This window comes from Rhipicephalus microplus, chromosome 7 (genome assembly GCF_043290135.1).
Source record: "Rhipicephalus microplus isolate Deutch F79 chromosome 7, USDA_Rmic, whole genome shotgun sequence".
In the NCBI taxonomy this organism is placed as follows: domain Eukaryota; kingdom Metazoa; phylum Arthropoda; class Arachnida; order Ixodida; family Ixodidae; genus Rhipicephalus; species Rhipicephalus microplus.
In genome coordinates, this window is record NC_134706.1 from 161,712,161 (window position 1) to 161,739,661 (window position 27,501).

The window sequence follows — 27,501 nt, forward strand, 5'->3', positions numbered from 1 at the left end:
CTATATAAATGAACATGTGATAATTAATAATTGGAAGATGGTTCTAGTGCCCAATGAAGTTTCGGTTTAGGAAAGCGTTGAGTGAGGCGGGACCCGAAGGTCTTTTCGTAGAAACATAGCCGGTTACGTCCTGTCTCAAAACCACGTTCACGGGAGGGCCGCATTGAAAGCTCTTTTCAACGAAGGCTCTCAGAGGGCCGCTATGATCCCCTCTGGTAGGTTGTATATATATATGCCTCATCCCACTTCCTTACTTTTTCATTGCCGGGGCAAAAACGTCCGTCTTTTTACACCCGTGCAAGTCCAAAGAGGAGGTGTCCCCTATTACCGTAGCAGGGGTGCGCTACAAAAGAGCGCTCGCCGGTATGAGGACACCCACCCCGCCGCGCTGGTCCAGTGGCAATGGTACTCAGCTGCTGATCCGCAGGCCACGGGATTGAATTACGCCTGTGACGGTCACGTTTCGATGGAGGCGAAAATGCTGTAGGCCCATGTGCTGAGATTAGGGCGCACGTTAAAAAAACCCGAGGTGGTAGAAATTTCCAGAGCCCTCCACTACAGCGCATGTCATAATCATATGGTAGTTTTGGGATGTAAACTTCACATATGAATCAAATAAATAAATCAGTTTGATAACACCTAACACAAACTCGTGAATCAGGTGGTCATTGGTTGTTAACAATTACACCAGGATGACGTTGACATTGTGAAGTAGGGAGTTTCTTGTTCAGTTACACGACATGCACATCACAATTCAGTTTATCCATGTTTGAGTCTATATTCACCGTCGATATTTAGTAGATGACGAATTTGTTCATATATACCTAGCCCATAAATTGCTTTATCTTCAAAGCTATGTGTCAGCTAGGACTCTTTTAAATGATATACAACGTCCTTATTGTGCTCTAGATTATCAAGTAGCTCATAGTTATGCAAAAAAGGAAATTAACAGTAGGTAATGTAGATTGCAGGACTTTTTTTGTTTAGCTACATAACTAAAAAATTACAAATGACAAGAACCATCACCTTATACAGTGTGTTTACACGCTAACCTGGTGGCTTGGTATGCAGAGGACATACTTTCACAAGATAATCAACCCCTGAAAAAATTGTAGGTGTTATTACACTAGACAGGCATAAAAGGCCAGCATTGTGCTTCGTTTTTTTGCAGACCCTATTGTACAAAAATTTATAGAACCATTTTCATGCGCGCCATCGACCTGTCAGCCTGAATGTTTTAAGATGAATCCGATGTCTTTTAGCCTGCTATATTTTTCAGATTCTTGTCGGGGATTTATGTGCTTCCACAGACAATGAGATTTTTAGGGGCGAACCTCTTTATGGCGTGGGTCTGTTGCTCCTCCGTATGTATGTATGTATGTATGTATGTATGTATGTATGTATGTATGTATGTATGTATGTATGTATGTATGTATGTATGTATGTATGTATGTATGTATGTATGTATGTATGTATGTATGTATGTATGTATGTATGTATGTATGTATGTAGCCACCAGTGGGACATACCCGCTCCAGAGCAGGTGTGGGCCACAGGGGTTGCGAGATGGGAGATGGCGGTACTTAGAGTGTTCACAAGATGGACGCACGGACGGACGCATGGACGGACACACAAATGGACAGACAGAAAGACTAGCAGATGGGTGGATGGATGGATGGACGCGTGAACGTATGGACGGATGGACGCACGAACTGATGGGCAGACGGATGGACGGACTCACGGACAGCCGCATGGACAAACCGGCAGACGCATGGACTGACTTACGGATGGTCGTGCGGACGGACAGACGGAATCATGGACGGGCTCACGGACGCTTCGCCCCACTCATCATCATTCACTCCGTGGATATGCTGTAATTTTTTGTTGAAGTTAGGTATTAGTAAAACTACGATCTTAACTATGAACCAACACGCCCCACCGCGGTGACCTAGTGCCTAAGGTACTCGGCTGCTGACCCACAGTTCGCGGGTTTGAATCCCGGCTACGGCGGCTGCATTTTTGATGGAGGTGAAAATGCTGTAGGCCCATGTGTTCAGATTTGAGTGCCCGGTAAAGAACCCCAGTTGGTCAAAATTTTCGGAGCCGTTCACTACGGCGTCTCTCATAATCATATGGTAGTTTTGTGTCGTTAAACCCCACATATCAATGGAATCTGATCGTTTTCGCACTCAAACTTTACGTCGAGGCATAAATAGTGTGCGACATCTGAAATAGATTGATTAATGTGTGGGGTTTAACGTCCCAAAACCACTATATGATTATGAGAGACGCCGTAGTGGAGGGCTCCGGAAATTTGGACCACCTGGGGTTCTTTAACGTGCGCCCAAATCTGAGAACACGGGCATACAACATTTCCGCCTCCATCGGAAATGCAGCCGCCGCAGCCGGGATTCGAACCCGCGCCCTGCGGGTTAGCAGCCGAGTACCTTAGCCACTAGACCACCGCGGCGGGGCCGACATCTCAGATAAGACGGAGTTCACGTGCCAAGACGACAGGAGCCTTACTGCCACCGCATGTTAACAAAAATGAGTATTCTATTTAAAAATTGGAGAACCCGTGTAACAACCTATAGTGAGTACTATAGCTGTGGCATCTATTTATCCCTGATTTTCTTCAGCGTTTAGCATAATAACACCTATATCTTCACTTGGTTGTAAGCTCGTGCTGCACGACCATAAATAATACAGTTGTCAGAATAATGCAATATTGTGTACCAAATACTTATGCAGTTTTGGCCGTTTCTCTTGAGTTTCATATGGGCGAATGAAGACCTGTGTAGGTAAAAATTCGTAATTGATACTTCCGCCCATACGGAGATAATTTGTCGTCGACAATATACAAATTAGGTGACCTATATATGCGGCCACTTTAAGTATATCTTCATATCTATTGAGAACTAAACCTATATGACCTGGTACCCATACCAAGCGAATGAGACGTAAATGTCTTGAAGCGATGGTGTGGTGTTGTAACTTACCAAGTTACAACAACTCCCATCGTGTCGAGTACGGAGAGTGTGGAGGCTAGCCCACTATTCATCATTTTATTTCATCATGTTGATGATGGTATTACGATTCATAAGGATCGAGGCAAAGTTTTTTCGCTAAGTCGGCCTAAAAATGCTTGCATTTAGGTATCCGAATATCGCGGCACAATCGGCCCACTGTTGGAGTAGTTATTAAGCGACACGACACGCTCCACCATGCCGTATTATTGCGCGTAAACAGCATTGTCATGAGGCAGACCAACGTCTACGTGTAAGTAGAGAAACTGTGAAAGTCATGCACAATCACTCGGTACAGCGACTAAGCCATAAAGGGGCCCTGCAACACTTTTTCGGCATGGTTAGAAAACGGTGCCAATAAGTAGTAAAAGGTTTTGAGAACACACGCCTGAGTTAATATAGCGCAGAACGTGGCCTGGAATTGTCCAATAACTCTCAAAGGCAGCTTCAAATCGCTTTCCACAAATTATGCCTTATACTTCAATGTCCACGTCTGTTGCGTGTCTTGAGCTTCTTGAGCTGTGTAGTGGCCACGGCCGCCGCAAATTTCGGTCACATGCCCGTGCTCGGGCTCGCGATTACACTCAATGTAAATTACGCGTTCGAAGAAAGACTGAAAAAAAAATAGGCCCCGTATCTGCATGTGATTTGCAAATGTCGTCGAAAGAGGATAGTCTTGCGTGTGGAGAGAGTAAACAATTTTTTGATGTTCTGCGCAAGAAAATCGGTTAATGGTATTTTGGAGGCGCTTCGTTAGAGTGCCTCGAGCGTGCAGCGGAGGCGAACAAGCGCATAAAGTCACGTCACACGTGAGACATGAGCGCCACCTGGCAGTCTTTTTGGAAAACGAAGCGCGTGGCTTTGAGACGGGTGTGCGCACCCGTCTCAAAGGTGATAAGGTGAGGAACGCAAAGCGACGGGTAGGTGCCACCACCATCGCGTCTTAGCAAAGTGTTGGAAACACTCACCTTTAAGTGCAAGCGTTGCATGGTCAGCGCCGCGTGATAAGCGCTATGGTTCTTAAAACACTTTTGTATGCATTTTCTAGAAAAAGATGCACATGCAGAATATATACGTGTTGTTATGGTGCCGTGTAGTTGCGCAATACTTGCTTATTGGTTGACAATTGCACAAGTATGAACGCTAGTCCTTGAGCAACATTGGTGGGTGCTGCGGATGGGGTCGGCTGTTTCAAGTACCTCGTGCCGTTAAGAGCGGACAAACAGATAAATGTGCAGACAGACAGACAGACAGACAGACAGACAGACAGACAGACAGACAGACAGACAGATCAAAATTTTTGCGTGAAGGTCCCCAAGAAAGACTATCGTCTTTAAAATAGTGTTCTGCTGCCTCGTTATGGCCCTTGTCACTCAAGGCTCCCAAGGCGCCGCCATAGTCCTTTCGGGGCTGTTGTTAGTGCACATGATCCTCCAAAAACTGCAATGAGGCTGTGACATCGCCTTCTGTACTCGCGTGCAACAGCCCAGAAAGGAGGAAATTCTCCTCTCCGTGAAAAGAGCCGATACCTGCGAACTTTTTAATCTCGTCGGTCCACCTAACATTCTGTCTCCCGTTCGTGCGTTTGGATCATTTATGAGAACATTTGGCCTCAGTATTCGAGGACGATGTGACTACTAATATCTAGAATTTCTCTAATGTTCGCGTCTATTGTAAAATACGTCTATATTTTTTCCGGGATTATGCTTCAGTGTCACATTTACCAGAGGGGGGACCTGTGAAGAAGATTCCTGAGACCATTTCCGCTGGGTAGGTTGCCCAAAGAAAGCGTTAATACCCGCATTAGATGAGCAAACGAAGAAAGGATCAACCAATTTTTCAATGCCACAAACACCATGTAAAGTTGTGGGCCAACGCGCTACGGGTCACGTACTTGAGGCCCTTGCATAATACATGTATAAATGCTGCAGGTCCCTTTAGCACCCAAATGTGTGCGTACAGTCCGATTTAGTGATGCGATGTCAGCGAACGCCACGAGCAGATGCCTTGAACGTCTGAGTCACACTGCAGTTGCCTACAGAAAGAATTAACGCAATAAATATTTGTTCATTCCTGTCTCATGCCTGATACTTTAGTGGCAGCGAGGTTATTAACTCCCATGGCCAGGAAATTGACAGCTTGGGGACGCATGCCAGGCCACCCACTTTCGACGAAGGGGGCGAGCATTGGAAAGCATATCATGTGAGATTAGAAGCTGTCTTTGACACCCACAAAATGACAATCCGAAGAAACATCGGACCCTCCTGGTTAGCGCCCTTAGCTCCATAACAGTAGATCTCGCAGGCCAATGTGAGCCTGACAAGGTTCCGAATCGGACTTACGAAACAGCAGTTTGAAAATTGGCCGAATACTTTCGCCAAAAAAAGAACGAGATACCAAAGGTTTATGAGCGTTTCACCAGAAATCAGCAAGTTAGCGGGTCGACGAGTGATTTTATTGTCGACTTGCAAAAGATTACTCAATTTTGGCCAAGCGCTTGTTAGAATGCTGCGCGAAAGGCTTGCCTGTCGTGCGCGAGATGGCACAGTTCATCGTAATCTGGGAGCAAGTCATGCGTTCCTGTTGTAAGAAGCAGAGAATGCGGCATTGGTAGCTGAGATGGCGGCCCGCAAAGTAAAACAGATGGCAGACGGACCACTCAGCAACGGCATTGATGCAGTAGAAACAAAGCAAGAACGACAAAAGTTATCCAGAAAGCCACAGCCAGGCAGGGCGGATGACGCAGATCCGTGACGGCCATCATACCAGCTGCCTTTGCCGTGGACGCGACGCCCACGAGACCACCGAATGCAGGTTCCACCGCGCTGAGTGTTTATGTTGTCAGTAGAGGGGCCACCTGGATTTAATGTGCAAATCCCAGCCCCGCCAAGAAAACGTAGCTCACTGTGAGGAACCATACTTGCACAGTGAGGACTATGGACAGCTCCTGCTATACCTACGTGACTCGTCGACAGGATTAGTCGAGCCGTTATGGCGATCGTTGCAGTGAAAAGCAGAGCCCGTGAAGCACAGGGTCACCAGTGTCAATAGATACATGGCCGACTTATACCCAGCACAGTCACCGGTGGCCTGGGCTCGACAAGTCATGGTTGCAGATGAGTTTCATTCCTCGAAGATTATACAGTGAAAGGACAGCTGAAAGTCCCAGTTACCTACTCTGCGAAAAGCGACAGAGCTGCTCAGGCCCAACTCTGTGTCGGCTGGCCGTAATTCAAGCATTCCAGTTGACCGGAGGGCCCCTGCTCAACGTGGACGTGAACCACGGTAAGCTATGATTTGCTGACGAAACTTCCATTGCTGTGAAATTGAAAGAACAATATGCCGATCTATTTTCGCCAGGGCTAGATATAATTAAGGGTTATCCGGTCCAATTGCAGTTGCGCAAAGGCACAATATTGCGATTACGCAAGGACCACTCGGTATCATGCATTCTACGAGAGCCTTTAAATGAAGAATTCACAAGATTGGTTGACACGGGCTAATTGTCACAGGTTGCTAGGGCCGAATGGGTGGAGCCACTTGTTCCGGTTGTCAAGACAGATGGCTCCGTCCGTTTTTTGGGCAATTTTTAGGACGAGTGTCAAGAGAGCATGCCGCACCGTGCAATATCCTCTGTCATAGATAATAGACATATTTGCGAAGTCAAGCGGAAGTGTAGTATTTAGTACAATCGACTCTAAGGTTTAGTAAAAACGGTTACCAACAGATGACGCAACAACGAAGCTGTTGATGGCAAACACGCCGAAAACGTTGCATTGCTTTAACCAGTTACCATTGGTGTTGCATCAGTATCGGCGGTTTTTCAGCAATAAATTGAAGCAGTACTCCGGGGTCTACCGGGTACTGAGGTACACTAGGACGATGTGGTGGTCACCGAAAGATAAAAATGTGACACGTTGCGCTAGGCGTTTCAGCGGTTCAGAGAAGCTGGTGTTAAGCTTCACTCACTCAAATGCAGATTTCTTCAGCCAAACGTTCATTGGTCATCGCATTAACGCAAATGGCCTGATGCCAAAGACGAAAAACATCGACGCTCTCTTATGAATGTCTGCGCCTGTTTGTGTGATGGAACTGCGTGCATTTCTAGGCGTAGTTGCATACCACAATGCCTTCTAGAGCAATATGGCTACAGTACCAATGCCGCTCTACGAGTTATTAAGAGCGAACATGCCTTGGAAATGGGAAGCTATGCAAGAGGATGCATCCGAAGTCGTGAAGCGCTTAATAAAAATTGTCCATGTTTCGACCCACTAAGACCCACACAAACCACTTATCTTGGAAACTGACTCATCTTCGTGTGGTATCGCAGCAATCTTGTACCACAAAGTGGACTGCACAAACCAACCAATTGGGTTTCGATCTGGCACCCCCTTTTCAGCTGAGCAAAATTATGCCCAGATTGAGCGTAAAGCTTTAGCGGTGGTATTGGGCGTGACGAGGTTCCGCGAATATTTGCTCGTAAACAAATTTGCGTGGATCACGGATCTTAAACCACTGCGGCGCCTTCTAGGGACGAAGCTACTTAGTGTGTGGACCGTTCTACCTTACAGTATGTCGTAGTAGCCACTTCTAGTTAGCTTTAGAATTCCTCACTAAATTGCATTGTGTGTATATGTCCCTCGAAATAATATCACTAGCTGTCGTTTGCGGATTTCGTATAGTTGGCGAATAAAGAGGATAGCTTGGGCTATTTTAATAAGAAATTCAGAGCATACCCATAGAGTAAATGAGTGGGGCGAAGCATTCGTTTATCCGTCCGATGCGTGCTCTAGTGTGATAGAAGCGGATGAACGGATCGACAGATGGACAGACAAACAGATAAACGGCCGCATGGACGAACGCTTCGCCCGAAATCTTCATCAATTACTCCGTAGATAAGCCGTGAAGTTTTCAGTCGCGATATGCCTATACGGTCTTTGGCATCAGTAGCAATACAGCTACAAGTGGTTATAATAGGAAAAGAAGAAAAAAATTCAGCAGATTCCACATTCCTGGGAATCAACTTTATGCGAAGCACGCGGAGGGAAGGTGACCATGTTGCATTTTTATTGAGCCACACGTCATTAAAGACACTAAATATATGTAGAGACATATGTTGAACAGAACATGTGTGCTGAAGATTTTCAGGTGTTTATATAACCAGTTTTCTATTTGCACAATGATGTCAGCTTGAAATGTGTTTTAGCAACACCAGAAGCTAATATGAAGCGCTGATGCTCGCGGAGATGCTGGCGCTTGACAGTGCCACATCAATCAATTTAATCGCATAGCACCTCACCACAATTGACGTCACCCGACGTGACAGCTGTATGAAAGAAGTAGATATGTAATGTTTATAAAATTGGGTAGGCAGCACTGCAACCACTATTGACGTTTCACAAAGATTAACGTCTATTTGAAAAGTAGTTCGGAGACCTGGCGTAGCTCTGTGGTAAAACGCTTTACTCCCACGTAGAATTCTTGGGTTCGATTCCTGCTGGGACCCTGAAATTTAATTATTGCGTTTGTCAGGGTGGCCAATGCTGCGTATTTCAGGTTTTTTTTAACACTGAAATTTATTCTGTCTTTGTTGGGTCGACGCTACCAATGTCGGGTATTGCTTAACCTCACGCATTAAGATTGCCCATCTGTGTTCTTGTCGTTCCTGGGTAGATACCGAGGGTCCATCACCTGTGGCACATACCCGCTTACCAGCAGCTCAGACTCGCCCGCGAGTGTGTGCCACTGTCTGGCGGGAAGCATTTGACGATGTACGCAGCGGGATTGTGACACTATTTATGTGTTGACCAGTGCATCATATTCGTCAAACCATCTCACCCTCCCATGCCGATTTTGGTTCATGCCAAGTTAAGGAGATGACCACGAGAGCATCCAAACGTAAGCGGCTAGATACATAGACAGATAGACAGATAGATACGCTCAAAGTCGCCTAAGTTCGCTAAAAAGGTTTCGCATTTAAAAGTGCCGCCCATAACATTCTATCCTTTGGATGACACCTCCACAGGTCGGCACGGGGATAGGGTAGTGGAATCTGTAATGCCCTACGGGCCCTGAGGGTATTCTAATAAATAAAATAAATAAAAGGAGATAAGTAAGAAAAAAATGGAAGAGGAGAAAAAAATTGGCCCGAATCTACACGTTACACTGTAACTGTCGTCGAAAGACGATAGTTTTGCGACTGGAGAGTGAACAAAACGTTTATTTGATGTTCTGCGCAAGAAAATCGGTGAATGGTATTCTGAACTGTAGTCGACTAAGGTTGTACGGCGGGCTTGTTGGTTATTCATGTTGTTCGAGGTATAGCGCATCCAGGACGGGACAGAGAAGAAGTGTATGTGTTCTGTGTCTTCTTCTCTGTCCCGTCCAGGATGCGCTATACCTCGAAGGTATTATGAAAACGCTGCGTTAGAGTGCCTCGAGCGTGTTACGGAGATAAACAAGCGCATCTAGACACGTTAGACGCGAGCGCCATCTGGCAGTTATCTTCGAAAACGAAGGCATGCGTGACCGCGGAGGAAGATGCGTGCCCATCTAAGAGGTGATAAGGTGTAGAATGCAAAGCGACGGGCAGGGGCCACCACTGTGCTGTCGTAGCAAAGCGTTGGAAACACCTTCTTGAGCATCGCGTTGCACTGTCAGCGCAGCGCGATAAACGCTACAGCTCTAAGAGGTAATTGTGTGTGCCTCTTCTAGTATAAAGCCAGACGTACATAACATAGACATGTTGTTATGGTGCTTCAGATATGCGCAATATTTGCATTTTTAAACTGACAATAACACAACTATGAACGCTATAGCTTGAGCAATATTGGTGGGTGCTGCGAATGGGGTTAGCCGTTTGGTGCCGTTAGAGGTGCCGTTAGAACGGACAAACAGAAAAATGTACAGACATGCAGATAGACAGACAGAGAGACCAAAAATTTTTAGTCGAAGGTCCCCAAGAAATACTATCGTCTTTGAAAAAGGTCACATTCGGTCCGCCCTAGGTACGCGGGCACTCGTTGTAGGACGAGGTGCAGCCTCCGAGGTCGTGCCACCTATACAGGCGAGCGCATCTCGGAAAGAGCGTCTCTTGATGATAGTCGTGCTGCTACCAGGGGTCCTAGCGTGTTACAGGGCTTGGCGGTGAGTCATGGTGCCGTCAGTTGAGGCCATGATGACCGTGGCCTTGCACGAGTTGCCAGAACGGGCAGCGCGGCACGGTTGCGGAATGTTTCCCACGACAGTTTATGCAGCCAGGGTGTTGTGCTGCGCATGATCTTGGGGCGTGCTTGATACCGCAGCGCAGGCACTGTTCGTCTCGAGAACAGGTGGTGGTTGCGTGCCCGAAGCGACTGCATTGGGAGCACTGCACGGGCCGGGACTGGGGAGGACGAACCGGGCGCCTTTGCTTGTAAAGCAGTATATCCGGGGGGATGGCAGTCCCTGCGAAGGTGCGGGTGAGGCAGTTGCCTCTTCGTACACCGAACACGAGTGGCACTGGTGACGCAATGTTATCGGCGATGTCCTCGAAGAGAATCGTCTGGTCCATTCCAAAAACCACGCCAACACAGCCGTTCGGGTCCAGTTGCTTAGCTCGAACCTGGATATCGCAGGTCGTCCCGGCCTGGAGTAGGGTGGTCAGATAGGTGGTGGGGTGCGCGTCAAATGCAATCAGGTTGCGCCTCAATTTCACCCACACATGGTGGGTGGCTGAGAACCCCGAGAAAAATGTGGCGATCGCAATCTTTGACGCAGCCCGGAAGTTGGCCTTCTCCCCGACTGGTGATAGATGATGGTGGCCGCATGGTCCCTCGGATATAGCTTACCTACGAAATGGAAACCTTCGAGGCACGAAGATGTGCTTGGAGGCACGCGCGCACTGGGTGATGTTGCTTTGAGGAAGGTATCTCTTGCAGGAAGCCACGGCCGTGGCAAGGGAAGAGAAAGTTCCAGTTTGCACTTGTCGTTTGGGGGAAGCCGGGGAAAGGGTGGCAGTGTGATGGCTGCTGTCCTCTTGGGGCTGCGTTTTCTGTTTAGAGCATGCAGGCTTGAATGGTGCCTGCTGCTGCTGGGTCGGCACCGATGTCGATGCCGAGGCTGCCATGACGGCGTTCTGCTGCGGCATTTTTTGCGGCTGTCTTTCTGAAGCGCCATTTGTAGGCCTTAAAAAGGCTGCGCGGGAAGAGCTTGGAGAGAGGATAAGGGTAAGGACGGTAGCGCAAAAACACGCGTCCTTCTCGGTTCAAATCTCACTCGGCTCCCTCAAGAGTACAACGTTGGGCTCTTTTACATGACTACAAACGCTTCATTCAGTGCAAACCGGGCAAGGACCTTATTGTGGCTGATGTTTTGAGTTGTCTTTCTGTGCAAATGCCACATGATTTGAAGACAACGAAGACAATGTTGAAAGAATCCGGCCTGAGAGTCCAATCACAGGCTGTTGTGATCGGCGAGCTACCCTTTGCCATAGGCCCCGAGATGGAAGAAAGGCCGTCGCCTCAGTTAGTGGTGTTAAGGAGGAGCGCGAAGACACCCGTCTGTTTTTCATGTACTGAGAGGTGCGTGATTGTAATTACTCCACGCAGCACTGCTGTCGCTTATGCTGGTACATAAATGCGACACGTGGCGCCTTTGTACACCGAGGTCGCGACGCCGTGTTTCCACCGAAGAAGGACCTCGGACCACCAAGCTGTGTCTGTCTGGCTGATAAGTCACCGACGCTTGAATAATTCAAATCAACGCCAGATGTCCAAGCACATTCCATTGGTGTTGTTCGGCCTGCGACCACTGTTCGACAGCATGGGTAGTCGGCCCGAGCAGCGACACGGCGGGCTCATTACATCCTGCTTCCTGACAGCAGGATTCGCCGGGTGTGGCAGCGTTACCGGAACGATACATGTTTTGGGCAGTGTGTGTATGTTGAGGCCGGTGCCAGCAAAATGACCTTCAACAGTGATGACCTGATTGGGTGAAAACGTGTTTCCCAGTTTCCCTAGGCCTGACGTCTAGGGACTGTGGAAAGGAGAAAACGCGGCAGGCGAATGCCTGGAGAGTCAATTCCTGTTTCGAGTTCTCTTTCTGTTAAATTGTAAAGAAACCTCCCGTACTCGCTATCAGCTCTTCAGTCCAGTTCCCTCCAAGGGCAGCTCCCCAGAAGGCAAGGTTTGCGACAGCCAGCCTGTATGCGAGGAGAACTGAAAAGTCAGCAAGACCTCAATTTCAACAAGGTCCTTATGAGGTCGTTTCTGATGAACAGAACCACTACTATTGAGCTGGAGCAGATTCAGTCGAGCGAGTAAAAATTGGGACATATGGGGACCTTCCTGAGATCAGCCATACAATTCATATAACCAATACTCTTTAATATATACCAATGAGAGGTCTCTCAGACAGGCTACCCAGCATTCGAGGCATAGGTCACGCTCTTTAAGCGGATGACATTATGATTTGGGGCCCAGCAGAAACGATTGCCTAAAGGAAATCGAGCAAGCCCAACCAGCGACCTTTATTGAGACGGAGGCGTACCTCGCTTACACGGGTTTTAAGCTGTAACCGGAGCTATTACTTTGCAGACCAGCTAGGCAAGAGGTCAGAGGACAAACGCCCCTTGACCACCTCTTTGTGGAATTATATGCGAGCGGTTAGAGTCGACTCAGTCAAGATTCTAGGCCTGCTCATAGACGCAAGAGACTGTAATATGTCAGGACAGTTACCCACGTAACAGCAAACATGGAGAATATGCTGAGGTTAATGGCAAAGCTTTGAAACCAAAAGAAGGGGTTGTATGTGAGGACAACCTCCCGCGATGTACGACGCGTTTTTCATGAGCCATATTAGAGAGTTATAGTATACCGGGCTTACCGTGATACCGGACGTACCGTGATAGCGGAATCGAAGTGCGCATGCGCAGATACGTATGTTACGCGTACCACTTACCGTACGCGCGGCATTTTTCACATTTAAGGTAGCGTAGGTGCACGTAGTGAACGTAAACATGGCGGCACTTTCGGACACTCACTTCGAAGTGATTTTGGCGTAGTTGTTGAAAGGTTCACCTTGTTCGCAGGAAACGACTGTTCAAAGTGGCTTCGCTTGCCTTCAGTTAGCTTCGATGACTGAGTATTACGGATAAGTTGGCGTAATTCTTGAGATACCTTCCCATTTCGAACGCGCCTAGGCCTAATTACAAGATAAATGTAAACAAATCGGCAACATAGATGTTTTCGCGTTTTGTACGTGGTTCATATTTATTTACTTTTATTATCACGAAAATAAACTTCTAACAATGCTTCGCGCGGTAGCATAGGCAAACACGCTCGTTTTATTTTCATTTTCATTGTTTAACTTATTAACCATCTAATAGGTGGCGCCACCATCCCACTTGGGGGCACGTAAACCACGTAAACGCTATTTCGCTAAACTATAAGACGCTGCCTACAACGAAGGTTTGCTGCACGGTAGCGTCATTCCCTTAACCTACGCTATCACGCTAACGCTAAACTATAGCTGTCTATTAACTATCTGGCGTTACCTCTCGTGTGATTTACAACAAAAAAATGAAGCTGAGTACGCTTATTCGGAACAGCACAAAGAAAGTGCTGGGCTTGCGATTTGCACGAGCTCCGATAGGCTAGATCAGCTTGGTACGCATAATAAAATGGACGAGATCATAGAGGCGTAGGTCACTGCTCCGGTTGTCAGGCTATCATCGTCCAACGCTGGAAGGAGAATCATTGACGAGGTTGGCTTGGCTGCTAAGTTCATGAAGGAATGACGGACAAGACTGAGTCGGGGAATGAGGACGATCTACATGGTGGCATCCTTTCTGCGAAATGTACATCCCCAGTATAACGAGGGTAGGCGTAAATCTCGTGCACGAGCTATTTAAAAAAGAGTTAGGGATAACATGGACCCTGTTGCATTTGTTATTGCAACGCAGCATGACAACGAAAAAAATTGCCCCATATCTGCATGTTAATCTGCAAATAATTTCGAAAGACGATAGTCTTTCGTCTGCAGAGAGTGCACAAAACATTTATTTGATGTTCTGTGCAAGGAAATCGGTGAATGGTATTCTGGAGGCGCTGCGTTAGAGTACCTCGAGCGTGCAGCGGAGGTGAACGAGCGCATCAAGTCACGTCACACGTGAGACTTGAACACTATCTGGCAGTTATCTTCAAAAACGAAGCGTGTGGCTCTGAGACAGAGAGATGATAAGGTGTAGAACGCCAGGCAAGGGTAGGTGCCACTACCGTGTCATCTTAGCCCAGCGTTAGAAACACTTGCCTTTTCGTGCAAGCGTTGCATGGTCAGCGCTGCGGGATGAACGCTACGGTCCTTATAATTACTTATGTATGCCTTTTCTAGTAAAAGACGCACATGGAGAATATATACGTGTTGTGATGGTGCCTCAGATATGTGCAATAATTGCTTTTTGATTGACAAACACACAAGTATCAACGCTGAACCTTCAGCAACACTGGTTGGCGCCGCGAAGGGGTTGATTGATTGATATGTGGGGTTTAACGTCCCAAAACCACTATATGATTATGAGAGACGCCGTAGTGGAGGGCTCCGGAAATTTAGACCACCTGGGGTTCTTTAACGTGCACCCAAATCTGAGCACACGGGCCTACAACATTTCCGCCTCCATCGGAAATGCAGCCGCCGCAGCCGGGATTCGAACCCGCGCCCTGCGGGTCAGCAGCCGAGTACCTTAGCCACTAGAACACCGTGGCGGGGCGGCGCCGCGAAGGGGGTCGGCCGTTTGGGGTATCGGCTGGTGCCGTTTAGAGTACCCGGTACCGTTAAGGGTAGACGAACAGACAAGTATGGCTTTCCATCGCTGGATTCCGCACCTCCAGAACCTCAGGTCCCCGAAGAAAGTGCCCGCGCGAGGATGGCACGCGGGTAGGCACCCGGCCACCACCAAAGAAACACTTTTTTTTAATGTTCGCACTCCACCGGGGACGTCGGTGGACGAGGTCATCGATGAAATGAAAGCACTTATAGGCATCCAAGAAATATACAGTGTTCAGCACCATGGAGGATTCAACTTCCAGGTCGGCGTAAACTCGACGCGAGCAGTTGAAGTTCTTTTGAAAATTGACAGTCTCCACCTTGGAACCAGAACAGTTCCCTTTGTCCCGGTGGCACGACAGGTAGCCAGCGTCACGTGCCTGTACCTGCTTTGTTATGTGCCCGACAGTGAGGTCACAATCAGCCTGAAGTCCACCGGAACCATGTAGAGAATTGAAGAGGCGCAGTTTAAAGACCGCCCAAGTATCCACACGGGAACAAGGTATCTCAAGATGGAAATGCAAGTGGAGAACCCGCTACCAAACTTAAGGACATAAAGCGACCTTCGAGTACCGCGGCGTGAAGCGCCTCTGCCGCCGTTGCAACCAAGAAGGCCACTTTAGTGCCCAATGCGATACTCCACATTGTGCGAGGTGCGGAGTTTTGGGGCACAGCACAGATACCTGCACCGAACTGTGCTGACGCTGTGGCGGAGCTCATGTCAGCGTCGACTGTACCACGAGATAATTGTATAGCATGACAGCAGCGATGGATATCGACGAGTTCGAGACACTTGGCACGGCACCCACCACAAGCCAGACGCAAAGACGAAAGTCCACACTGCGCCCGGCAAAGCGACTGAAGCCGAGCCAAGCCGAAGAACGGCCGGAATCGCCTGTTATCCCTGACAAAACGCCGGCGCCGCCCATTATGACACCGCAGGCGCAGTAAGCAGGCAGGCAAGCAGACGTACAGATGCCAGTGAGCTTGCGCTGTGACGAGAGGATGAAGGAGGAAGGCAGCCATGCTGTCGAGTTGGAGAGGGTTGCAGACAGCCGCGAGAGAGGGAAGCACAGTGAAAACGGCGCATGAAGTGCGCCGTTTTCCGAGAATGACGCCACTAGGGATTGAGTTGGGCGATCATGGAATATACGGTTGCTGCGGAGTGCGGTGCGAAGGGAGTGTCAGGTGACAGGAAGGATGACTTCCCCTCGGTGGGCAAAGGGCCTCAAGGAGAGCAGAAGCCCAGCCTCAAGGACAAGTCTGCGCCGGGAACCAGCACCGCTGTGCGAGGAACGTGGTGGGACAAGAAAGGAGACGAGGGGCTGCATGGTGGCGACGTCCTGCTGACCACGTACAACAAGCGCCTCAGTAGCTCAGCCAAGCAAGGAAACTCCGTGAAGGCGGCAGAATTAGACGCACCGAAACACCCCAAACTGTTCATTTCCAGCCGACAACAACCGCTGCCTGAGTCAGTGCCGCAATCTGGCGGCGCCTCGCAGCAGCATGCCTGGGAGGGAGCTCAACATGGCGACCAACATGGTGAAGCGGGAGGAAGGCCGCGCCCGTAAGACAAGACGGCGGCAGCTGCTGTGGAAACCCTGAAATCAACAACACCATCGTTAGACGAGCATGAGCCTGGCGAGCTTGTTGTTGAAGAGCGTGCACCGACATCATCCGACTTTCTGAAGAACAATCAACAGCAAATGTTCTCGATGCCGGCAGGTGTCAGTCGAGGGCAAAAGAGCCGGAGCCGCAACCCCGAGGCGGACCACGGTGGATCGCTCAGGCCCTTGGGCCTGGGTTCGCACAAGGCTGACGCGGGCCGCCCTCAACGGAGCGCCAGAAAGGTACGACGTGACGCTGCGGGGTGCCCAAGAGGCCACACGTCGGGGAGCGAAGAGGCGACATCTAGGAGCGAAGAGGCACACGAAGAGGCGACGTCAAAACAACATCTGTACCGGAAGCTGGTAGCAGATGATAAGGACACAGGCAGCGGCTTTTTATAATAGGTGGGTGCTTTCCATGCTTTCACGCCGTCTTGTGTTTCCACAGCCACTCTTATCATCGAGGCGTCAAGGGCTGAACATTCCCACAACGACGCTAGCACGCAAGCCCCACTGACTGCAATAATTGTCACTTGGTTCTGTGCGAACTTATGAACGCGCAGTAGTGCGAAAATGAAGTGTGAATAATTTGCAGAAATGGTGGAAAAACGAGCCCCAACAGCTAAGTGCTCTTAAAGGGTCATGCATGTATGGTGGTGTGTAAACATGTCTAACTCCCGTACCTTTCTTTTTATTCTTTTTTTCTTGGGCTTTTTTTTCTTCTTCGTCATAGAAATGTATCTTAATGTTCGCGCCGTGATCGTGTCGTTTCTTCGTTGGTTTAATACCGGCAAAAAGTTAGTGCACATGCTGTGTTTTCTTTCTCCTTACTTGTCTTCAACTGTGAAATGTATTCATTGCACTCTGGTATTTATTGTCATTGGAAATGGTGATACCTAGTCATCTGGGAGCACCAAGAGCTTCATGCACCCACCCTTCCGAAAAGTGCGTGCTGTCAATGCAGAGCTGAGCAATGCCGCCACAAATTTATCTGCCAGAATTGGCACGGCAGTGCGTCCACAATACCAAGTAACATGAAGCCCGCACCATACGACGGGCCTTTTTTTGACATTATGTCCCAGACAGGTTATTGTTCAGCCGCGCACTAAGAACAATTCAATGAGGTATTTGTGGTGGCGTGCGAAAGCGCAAATGGCATGTGTATCCGAAGTCCTATGCACCGGGGTGGTCTCCTGCTTTTTAGATGGTGACGTGAGGCAGTAGGCCGAGTCTGCTGCGCACAAGTTCAGCGTACATTTCCCAGGCAAAGCTTCGTGTTGACGATTCCACTGTTTCATTAGATTAGCGTCACGGTGGCTGTGGTAGAGTGGATGAGTCCGCAACACTTAGTATGTGATGCAGGTTCTTTTTTTTCGCCTCGAGGGAGGCAAGCGATAGCGATGTGTGAGCGCACTTATGTCATTATGTTCATAGTCGTGCCGCCATGCAGTGCAGTGACACACACGCCCTTGCACACGAGTGCCGTATGTGTTATGCCCCCCCTTTTTTTTCTCCTTGAGTAAGATGTTCTCTCCAGTGTATTGGTATGCTGCATGACGTTTCCACAAGGAGTATGTTCAGGTCTGCCCTATCCAATGTTTATGGGGGCCTACTGTAAACTGTGAGCTTGATACTTGCTGTTGTCAGCATTTCATTTCTTTAGGTTCTAAACACATTTCAGCCGTTTCAATTGCTCGTGTAGGGGTTAGTGCAGACTATGCGAATCGGCAACTTGGTTGGATTTACTTGGTTTCTAAAATCTTGATGGCGTCAGGTAATGTGGCTTGGGTATTTAGGTTCCAATTTTTTTGTGCGTGTGACAAGTTTACAATTGCTTTTTTTTTTTGAATTTGTGCTTTATCACGACACGTGTTTGTGAATTTGAGCAGCCTATTTCAGGTTGGGTTGTTAGAAATGCTGCTGCTATTGTAATGAAGAACAGGTCGTTTTGGATGAATTATTTATTTATTTATTTATTTATAATACCCTCAGGGCCAACAAGGCATTAAAGAGGGGAGTGGGTAAATACATGAAAAATACAAATAAAACAGTGCAATAAATACAAATAAACAATATAATAATTACAAATAAAACAATACAATAAAAGACAGATATTATTAACATTTCTGCAGAATGTATAAAAAAATAGTTAGCAATAAGCATAGGTAACAGATTTTCTTGGTTATACAATGTTAGCTAATGTTTCGTGGAAAAGTTTGAAGTCAGTAATGGTTGCGACATTCGGGGCAAGGCGGTTCCAATCATGAGATGTGCGGGGAATAAATGACTGAAAGAAAGACCTAGTGTGACATGATGCGATTCCTACCTTATTGCGATGATCAACACGGTTTGAGATGTACAGAGGCTGGAGTATCAGGTCATTATGAAGTGTAGGGTGATAGAAAATTTTATGAAACAGTGAAAGATGGGCGATTTTTCGTCGGTGAGCCAATGGAATAAGTGATAAATTATTTTTCATTGAAGTCATACTTGCAGTGCGGTAGTAGTTAGAGAGGATGAACCTAGCAGAGTTATTTTGTACTAGTTCAAGAGATGTGATGAGATTAGCATGACTGGGATCCCATATGGCGGATGCATATTCGAGTTTGGGGCGTATGAAAGACTTATAGAGTACTAGTTTCAAGGAAGAGGGTGCTTTGGAGAAGTTACGTCGTAAGTAGCCGAGCATGCGATTAGCATTGTTAATCACGTACTCTACATGAGTTGTCCAACTTAAGTTATTTGTGATGTGCACACCAAGATATTTATAAGACAGGACGGAATCTAAAGGAACGTTGTTTAGGTGGTAGGTGTTATGATTCGAGTTAGTTCTTGATACGTGCATTATCTTAAATTTCTTAATATTAAGTTTCATTAACCAGATATTACACCAATTAGCTATATTATTTAGGTCAGTTTGAAGTGTTTTAGTATCATCAACATTGCTGATTTCGCGGTAAATAACACAGTCATCTGCGAACAGATGTATGTTAGAAGTTATTGAAGAAGTTAGATCATTAATATATACAAGAAATAATAAAGGTCCCAACACTGAACCTTGAGGCACACCGGATTGTACTTCAGTGAGTGGTGAATGATGGTCGTTAGCAGTTACGAATTGGAAACGATTAGAGAGAAAATGTTCTATCCATTTAAGAAGGTTAGTATCACTATTTAGCAAGCTTAGTTTTAAGAGCAGTAATTTATGGCAGACCTTGTCAAATGCTTTGCTAAAATCCAAAAAAAATACTGTCAGCGCAAGATGATCGATCCAGAATTTGATGCAGATTATGAGTAAACGAAGCAAGCTGATGGGTCTCAGGAAGAGAGTTTGGGCGCTTGCCTGCTTGGCAGTTGTGTTTCTCGCGTGGTGGACACATGTACTGTCTTTCGAGAAGGAATGTTGGCCAGCAGAGCGGGAGCCTTTCTCCAATTTTGGACGACGCTACCAGAGGCTGCAGATCACCAGGGTGCCAGAGGATTGCAGCAGAGCCGGATCGAGGTGTCCACGGCTTCAGCACACCAGCATTGTCTTCATTGACCTCTCCCCACGAAGGTGGATGACCTTCGTACGTCGAGGTCTGGGCCGGCCGCCGGGGAAGCTGTTACAAAGCAGTAATGAAGTCCTTGGCCGGATGGTCCCAAGCGTGCCTTCCCGTCATCTCGGACATTCTGTGTGGGGGCGGGTCGTCACCTGCACCGGCTCTGTTTGTCCCCAAGCGTGCCTTCCAGTCATCTCGGACATTCTGTGTGGGGGCGGGTTGTCACCTGCACCGGCTCTGTTTGTCTCGGCTGTGCACTTTGCCTGCGGGGCAGTGGCTATGGGCGGGCCCCTCTGGAATGTGCGGAAGGCCGGTTGTGTGCTACAGGAGGGACTGCTGTGAATTTCTCCTGCGTGGTCGCTTCCGAGTCCCCGCGCGTGTGCCACGTGCATCTGCCACGTGTGTGAAGTGACACTTGTGTTGTGCTCTCCATGAGTAATTGGTTCCCCGAAGAGACATTCCGCCTATATATCTACGGAACTGCACGGCGAGGGAGGAGAGCAGCCCGCCAGAAGCAATCAGGAGAGCGTCGCGAGAAGAGTCGTCGTTCGGACGTTACTGTCCAACATGTTGCAAATAAACGTCTTGTTAAGTTTTCCTTGACGCCTGACCCTCTGCCTCAGCTCTCGAGAGTTCTGAACGTCCACGTGGCCTGCGGAATGACGACCACCACCCAGCTCCGTGCTACCTACTGGGTCCGCTGCGTCCACCGACGCGGCTCGTAACAACTGGTACCCAAAAGTACCCAACAGATGCAAAAGATAGTCTCTGAAACAGCCAGAAAACTTCAGTGCGACATTTTATGCTTACAGGAAACAAACATAAATTAGTTGCGCAAAGCTAGGAGACTGGTAAAGCAGTCCTCTGCTCGTAGGTTTTCCTCATTCTCCACACAAGATGCGTGTGACACAGCCATAATTGAGTTTAACTGGTCTCTTCTTAACGGAGGCCACTTCACGTTTAACCCAGATGGTCGAATGGTTGTGTTTGACTTGAGTTTCAAAAGGAGCAATTTAGGATAATCTGTATATTCGCGCCGGTAAAAAGTCAAGCAATAGCAAGCTTTTACAGACAATTAAACTTGATGCTTTTGGAAAGAAAGCACCTACTTTTAAAAGGTGATTTCAACTGTGTTTTGAATACTTTAAACGATAGAAAAGGCCCAGGCAGGGAGAAAAGAGGCATTTACATTTTAGAATTAAAGAAACTTGTAGAACAATTTAACCTGTTAGACGCGTACACACTGTGTCACGGGAAACGTTTTCAACATACCTGGTAATAAATTGCAGGCTCGCTTAGACCAAGTATATGGGACTCCATCTCTGCTGTCAACGGTAGTAGACTGCCACGCGGTTGACCCTCCCTCGTACGCTTTGGGCATTTCCGACCACAGGCCCGTGGTAATGTCCTTTGAGTTTAAGGACAGGTTGTCTTACCGCCACCCTTGGCGAGTAGACAATAGACTATTTAACGATGAGATGGCAAGGGCCAGTTTGCGCAACCATTTGACAGCCTCTATAGGCAACCATAGGTAGGACGCTCTCAAGCAGGCGTGGTGAGAAATCTGTTCCGACGAGGGTAAAAACTTGAAACAACGGTCTTCTGGTCTGGTGAGAGCAACGCTGCAGTGTATCCGGATAGTGGAAAGAGGGGAACCCACCTCTATTCTTATGAATACGTATGCTAATGACTTGAAATTAAGATTAGCACGACTAAGAACGCCGACGTACGCCAAGGCTAGCTCCTACCAGGCCAGAAGACTTCCTAGTTCCCATCTGGAGGTACTGAATTACATCAACAGCACCCGACTCGGGCAGATGGAAAACCGCGGTAACGTGAGCCGACAGGACATCGTTATGTTTTGTGCGCATTTTGAAAACATGGGCACACATTAACTACAGCTTAGAATCGCTTTTTAATCATCCGCTTCTAAGCAATCTGTCACAACTATCCGACGAGGTAATGTTGCAGTTTAGTCACTCTCATAACCCTAGAAAAGCTCACTATGGCAATGCGTCACCGCCATAGAGGTTCTGCACTGGGAAGCGATGGCTGAACTGTCAAATTTTGCGATGTATTCTGGGACGTCGTAGGACCAATCTTGTGCGAGGTGCTAAACGTATTTACGAACAAACACACGCTCCCACCGTCGTTTAAGAATGGCAAGATTATCCTGCTTCCGAAAACGCAAGAGCACCTCGAGGACCCATGTAATTGGCGCCCGATTACGTTATTGGGAACAGACTACAAAATCCTAACCACTGTCCTAACTCTGCGTCTACAGGGATTCAGGTCCTCGCTTATCACATCTTGACAGTCACTATTAAGACGATCGAGACCAGGGACTGCTTCGAACGAATGCAGTTTATTGGAAGAAGTGAAGTAGCGCGCGCTCGCTCCAGGCAGCAGTCTTCTTTCTTCTTCTTCCGGCGTTTGATGATGATATTTTATAGGTTCCCGCCCGCCCAAGTTGAAATGTGATAAGCTCTCGCGGGCTATTTGAAACAACCTTCCATTGGGTATATGTGGTTCACCGATCTTCTTAGAAGCTCTTTTTTGCCTGTGCGAAGGAGACAAGCTCTTGTTATTCCGTCTCGCCCAGGGTAGAGCTTTTCGATCCGGCACATTTTCCAAAATGTTCTTGGAGCCTTGTCCTCAACCAACACTATGTCACCCTGTGAGAGTGGTTTTGCTTGCCGTGTTTTGGCTTTGACCGTAGCTCCTATTTCCTTGATATATTCTTGATGCCATCTTTTCCACCAAGTGCGCACGAGTTTGCATCTGCGTCGCCATGCGTCTTCAATGTCACCGTTGTATAGTCCCTTTTGTCCGCCTTGAAGCTGTCGCCGTCCACCTATGATGTCTGCCGGCGTTAGTGGCATTGGCTCGTCAGGCTCTCCATATACGTAAGTCAATGGTCGATTGTTGAGTGTTCCTTCAACTTCTGCTACAATAGTGCGTAGCTCCTCTACCGAAGCTGTGCTTTTCGATATTATTTTTCGCATCGACGTCTTCAAGCTTCTTTTGAGGCGCTCGTAAAATCCTCCCCACCATGGCGCGCACTCGGCTATTGTTTTCCATTTAATTTGTTGGCCACTGCAGTAATTCTTTAAGACCTCGTTGTTAATTGTTTCGAGCATTCTGTTGATTTCCTTTCCAGCTTTTATAAATGTTTTGGCGTTGTCCGAGTATATTACGGCTGGTATTCCCCGTCGAGCTGTAAATCGTCGGAATGCTTGTAGAAAACTCGACGATGACAAATCGTTGGTAACTTCCAAGTGTACTCCTCTTGTTACCGCGCAGGTGAATATCCGTACATATTGCTTCACAATCTGGTACTTGTCCTTTGCGTAAAGAGGTCCTGTGAAGTCAACTCCCGTAACTTTGAATGGCTCTGCTTCAGTGACTCTGTCTGCCGGAAGTGGAGGTATGTCTTGAGTTGCCGGTCTGGAGTTATGCCTCTTGCAGACGACACATTTGTTTAGAACTCTTTTCACTGCTTGTCTACCCTGCAATATCCAGAACTTAGTTCGAAGTTGCGCTAGCGTCACTTGAACTCCTCCGTGTGATACCATTTTATGCACATGACGTATGAGCAGTTCCGTGAAATGCTCATCCTTTGGAATTACTATTACGTGCTTGTTGAATTCTTGGCTGCACTGCAATCGTCCTTTCTGTCTGATGATTCCATCGTCATCAAGGTAGACTTCATGTCCATTAATTTCAAATGATCGATTGTTTGAAAAGACCTCACCGTTTGTTTGTCTCAGTAATATTTGGGCCTGTCTTATCCAGTATTTCTCTGCATTTGTTACCTCTTTTCCTGTCAACGGCCCTTTGTGATTTTCCTTTCTTGTGTTGTTTATGAATCTGAACACCCATGCTGTCACTCTTATAAGCCGTCCGTATGATGAATACCTTTCGATTTCCAAGATTGGCGCAATTTCGGATCTTCCCATGTATTGGTGACATTGTGTTTTATGCTGCTCTTCCACGTCTGTATTTGTGCCAATTATGCTTACTAAGTTTTTTTCCAGTGATGTTATCCATTCGGGACCATTCCACCATAACTTTGACGTTATCAATGCCTTTGCGCTTATTCCTCGTGTAAGTAGGTCAGCAGGGTTGTCTTCACTTTGAGCAAATGACCAGCTTGCTTGAAGTGTTTTTTCTCTAATTTCTGCGATTCTGTTGGCAACAAACGGATCTCTTTTGCTTGTTCCCTTGATCCAGTGCAGCACAATCATCGAGTCCGTCCAGCAGTGTATTTCCTGAAAACTTTCGTTGAAGTGACTTTTGATGTAGTCGCATAATCTTGATGCTACCACCGCTGCCACCAGTTCAAGTCGCGCCAATGTCAGCTCTTTAATTGGAGCTACGCGGCTTTTTGCTGTTACTAGCCTTGACTCTTTGCTTCCATCGTGGTATACTGCTATCAAGTATGCTGCCGCTCCGTATGCTAATGGGCTCGCGTCGGCAAATACATGCAGCTTGTATGCTTGTACTGGTTGATTCTTGCTTGCGTAGCATCGTGGGATTTCTAGAACTCGAAAGTCCTCCGCTTCAGACATAAGGTTCTTCCATTTGTCGCATTCATCTTTAGGGAGCTGGTCGTGTCACGTGACGTTCATTTTCCACAGTCTCTGCAGTCCTATTTTCGCGCGTACTGTGAATGGCGACAACAAACCGAGTGGGTCAAATATCTTCGCTGTGGTTTGTAACACAGCCCTTTTTGTCATGTGCGTTATATCTGTTAATAAATTCCACTTTTCAAAAGGGAAGCAAATCATGTCCTTTGAGTGTTTCCATATCAAGCCCAGAAGCATTGTGAATCCTCTAGATCGAATATCTATGTGAGAATCGTCTCTTTCGTTTTCATCAATTATTTTGTTTAATCGCTCTTCATTGGATGTCCATTTTCTCAAATTCATCGCTGCCTCTCTGAACACTTGCTTTGCCTCTTTGTACAACTTAACTGCTTCATCAAGCGTTGCTGCTCCCAAAAAACATCATCCACGTAGATCGCTTTCTGCAGTGTCCTTGTCGTATCAGGAAACTGATCTTCCACTTGTTTCAAATGGTGTTTAATTGTAGCTGCCAGTATAAATGTGCTTGGTGTTGTTCCGAACGTTACTCTTGTCATGCGCCATGTTTGCACTTCATTCGTTAACCTTCCTTCAGCGTCATGCTTCCACCACAGAAATCTCATTGCATCTCTATCCTCTTCATGTATAGAGATTTGTAGAAATGCCTTTTCAACATCTCCAACTAACGCCGCCTTTTCTTTTCGGAAATTAATGAGCAGCGATAGCATGTCCTCATTCAAATTGGGTCCTGCCTCTAGGTTCTCGTTTAGAGACATGCCTTTTCTAGAATGTGATGAGACGTCAAACACTACTCGAACCTTTGTTGTGGCTCGGTCTTCTCTAATGATCGCATGATGTGGCATGTAGTAGCAAAGTGCATTTGGCTGTTCTGATGGCTCTTGGACCTCCTCTGCGACTCCTAATGCCATGTACTCTGATATAGCTTTGTCGTAGCGATACAGCATGCCTTCATTTTTTTGCAGCCTTTTAGTCAGTTGCTGTAGTCTTTCTATCGCATTTTCCTTGTTGCTTTCCAAGTTTACGTTCTGTTTCCATGGCAAGCTGACTTGATAGCGACCGTTTTGTTGTACAATCTTGCGCTCGAATTCTTCGACCACTTTATTTCCGGTGTTATCCAAACTATTTCTTGTGATCCCCATTGACTCCAGGCTCCAGAACTTCTGTAGCTCTTGCTGTAGTTCTGTCTCCGCAGCTTCGACCTTCAGAACCATGACTGCTTGATTATGCGTTAGTTTTGTCTTGCTTTGCTCTGACGGCCCTTGCAGTACCCATCCCAGTATAGTTTCTACAGCCATCAGTTTGTCCTCGATTCTTTGAGTTCTACCAGTAAAGAATTCCCAATAATAGTTTGAGCCAATCAGTAGTTCTACAGAATCTGTTGCAGTCGTCTCGGTCCTGTGATCAGCCACTTGCATATTTAGCTGTTTCATTTTCTCGCTGAGTTTCTTAGTTGGAGTGGGTATACAACTGTGCGAGATAACGTCGACTTGTAACGCTTCAATCACTGTTGTCGTGCTTGTTTCTCGTGATCCTACAGTCACTTGCACCACGTTCATTAGTTTGACCTTTTCGTCTCCTCCAAATGAACCAATCGTCAGCCTTTCCTGTCGCAACACCTTCGCACCTATTTCTTTCGCTAATCTCGCTTCAATAAATGAACGTTGACTTCCGCTGTCTAATAACAAACGGCAATGTCGGCCACATGTTTCTCCTTCTACGCACGCTACAGCCGTCTGCAAAAGCACAAACTTATGCTTGATATTTTCGGTTGCTTGTAGCGTAGACGTCGTCGCTTCGGCTTGCGCTGTTGAGACCAGCTCTGCCCTTGTTTTCTGCATCACCGTTCTACATACTGACGTGGCATGTCGTCCCTTGCATTGCTTGCATTTTACTTGGGCCTTGCAAATGCGTGCAGAGTGGTTTGGTCGCGTGCATCTGAAGCATGCTCTATTTTCGGTAAGCATAGCTTTCTTTTCATCCATTGGAATGCTCCTACGACAGTTTTCGGTTGCGTGGGTTTTCTGCTTGCAGAATAAGCATATTCTGTCCGCTGAGCTATAGAAGCTTGAAGTTGTGCGCATCTGTCCGCGGTTCTCTCTTGGTTTTGCATTTATCCTTTCTTGTTCACGTTGTGTTTCTTCACGAAAAGCCGCTTGCTCTCTTAAGAATAACATAAGCCTGCCCAGCTTTTCCTCGCACTCCTTTCCCGTTGCGTTGTTTTGCTCGCCGTTTTCTGAAGCTGAGCTGTTTCTCATAGCCTCTTTTGACTTGAACTGCACTGATTATTCTGGTGGAATTGCTCTTTTCAATACCGGTAATAACATCGGCGCATAGCTCCCAGTTTCTACTTTTAGTGACTTGAGTGCCAATATGTTAACTTGCACTCTCTGTACTAGCCTATTTAATTCATCGGTATCTTGAACAGACCTCACTTTCTCCAAACTCAATAGCTCATTCATGTGCATTTCAATGGAATGTTCTCGATTGCCGAACGTTTTTTGCAGTATTTTGATTGCGTTATCATAATTTTCCTCTGCCGAGTACTGAAGTCCTTCAATAGCAGCCGCAGCTTTTCCGGTTAGTGATGCTAACAAGTAATTGAACTTCTGTCCCTTGCTCATGTTCGGTCTCAGGTGAACTGCCGACTCGTACTGAGACCAAAAACGGTTCCAATCCAAAGTTTTTCCCCCAAACTTTATCATTTCGAGCTTTGGTAGCTTAACTAGTTCCGTTGCTTCTTGTCCCGTAATTGAGTGCGTAACCTGCCTTGTCCTATCGGTTGAATCCGATTGTTCAGGCGGTCGAAGTCTCACTTCTATTGCAGATAAGATCGTCGTTAATTTCATGTCGTAGTCTATGACGCTTTCGAATTCAGCTTCGGCGTTGTCTTCTGTTAGAAACTTTTCCATTGGCTCGT

At 47.2% G+C, this 27,501-nt stretch overlaps 1 protein-coding gene across 1 annotated transcript in view; it reads right to left on the reverse strand.

Moving 5' to 3' along the window:
• Nucleotides 1–27,501, reverse strand: part of LOC119180028 (sodium-coupled monocarboxylate transporter 1-like) — a 335,015-nt gene that overhangs the window by 251,526 nt on the left and 55,988 nt on the right. The window lies entirely within an intron of this gene.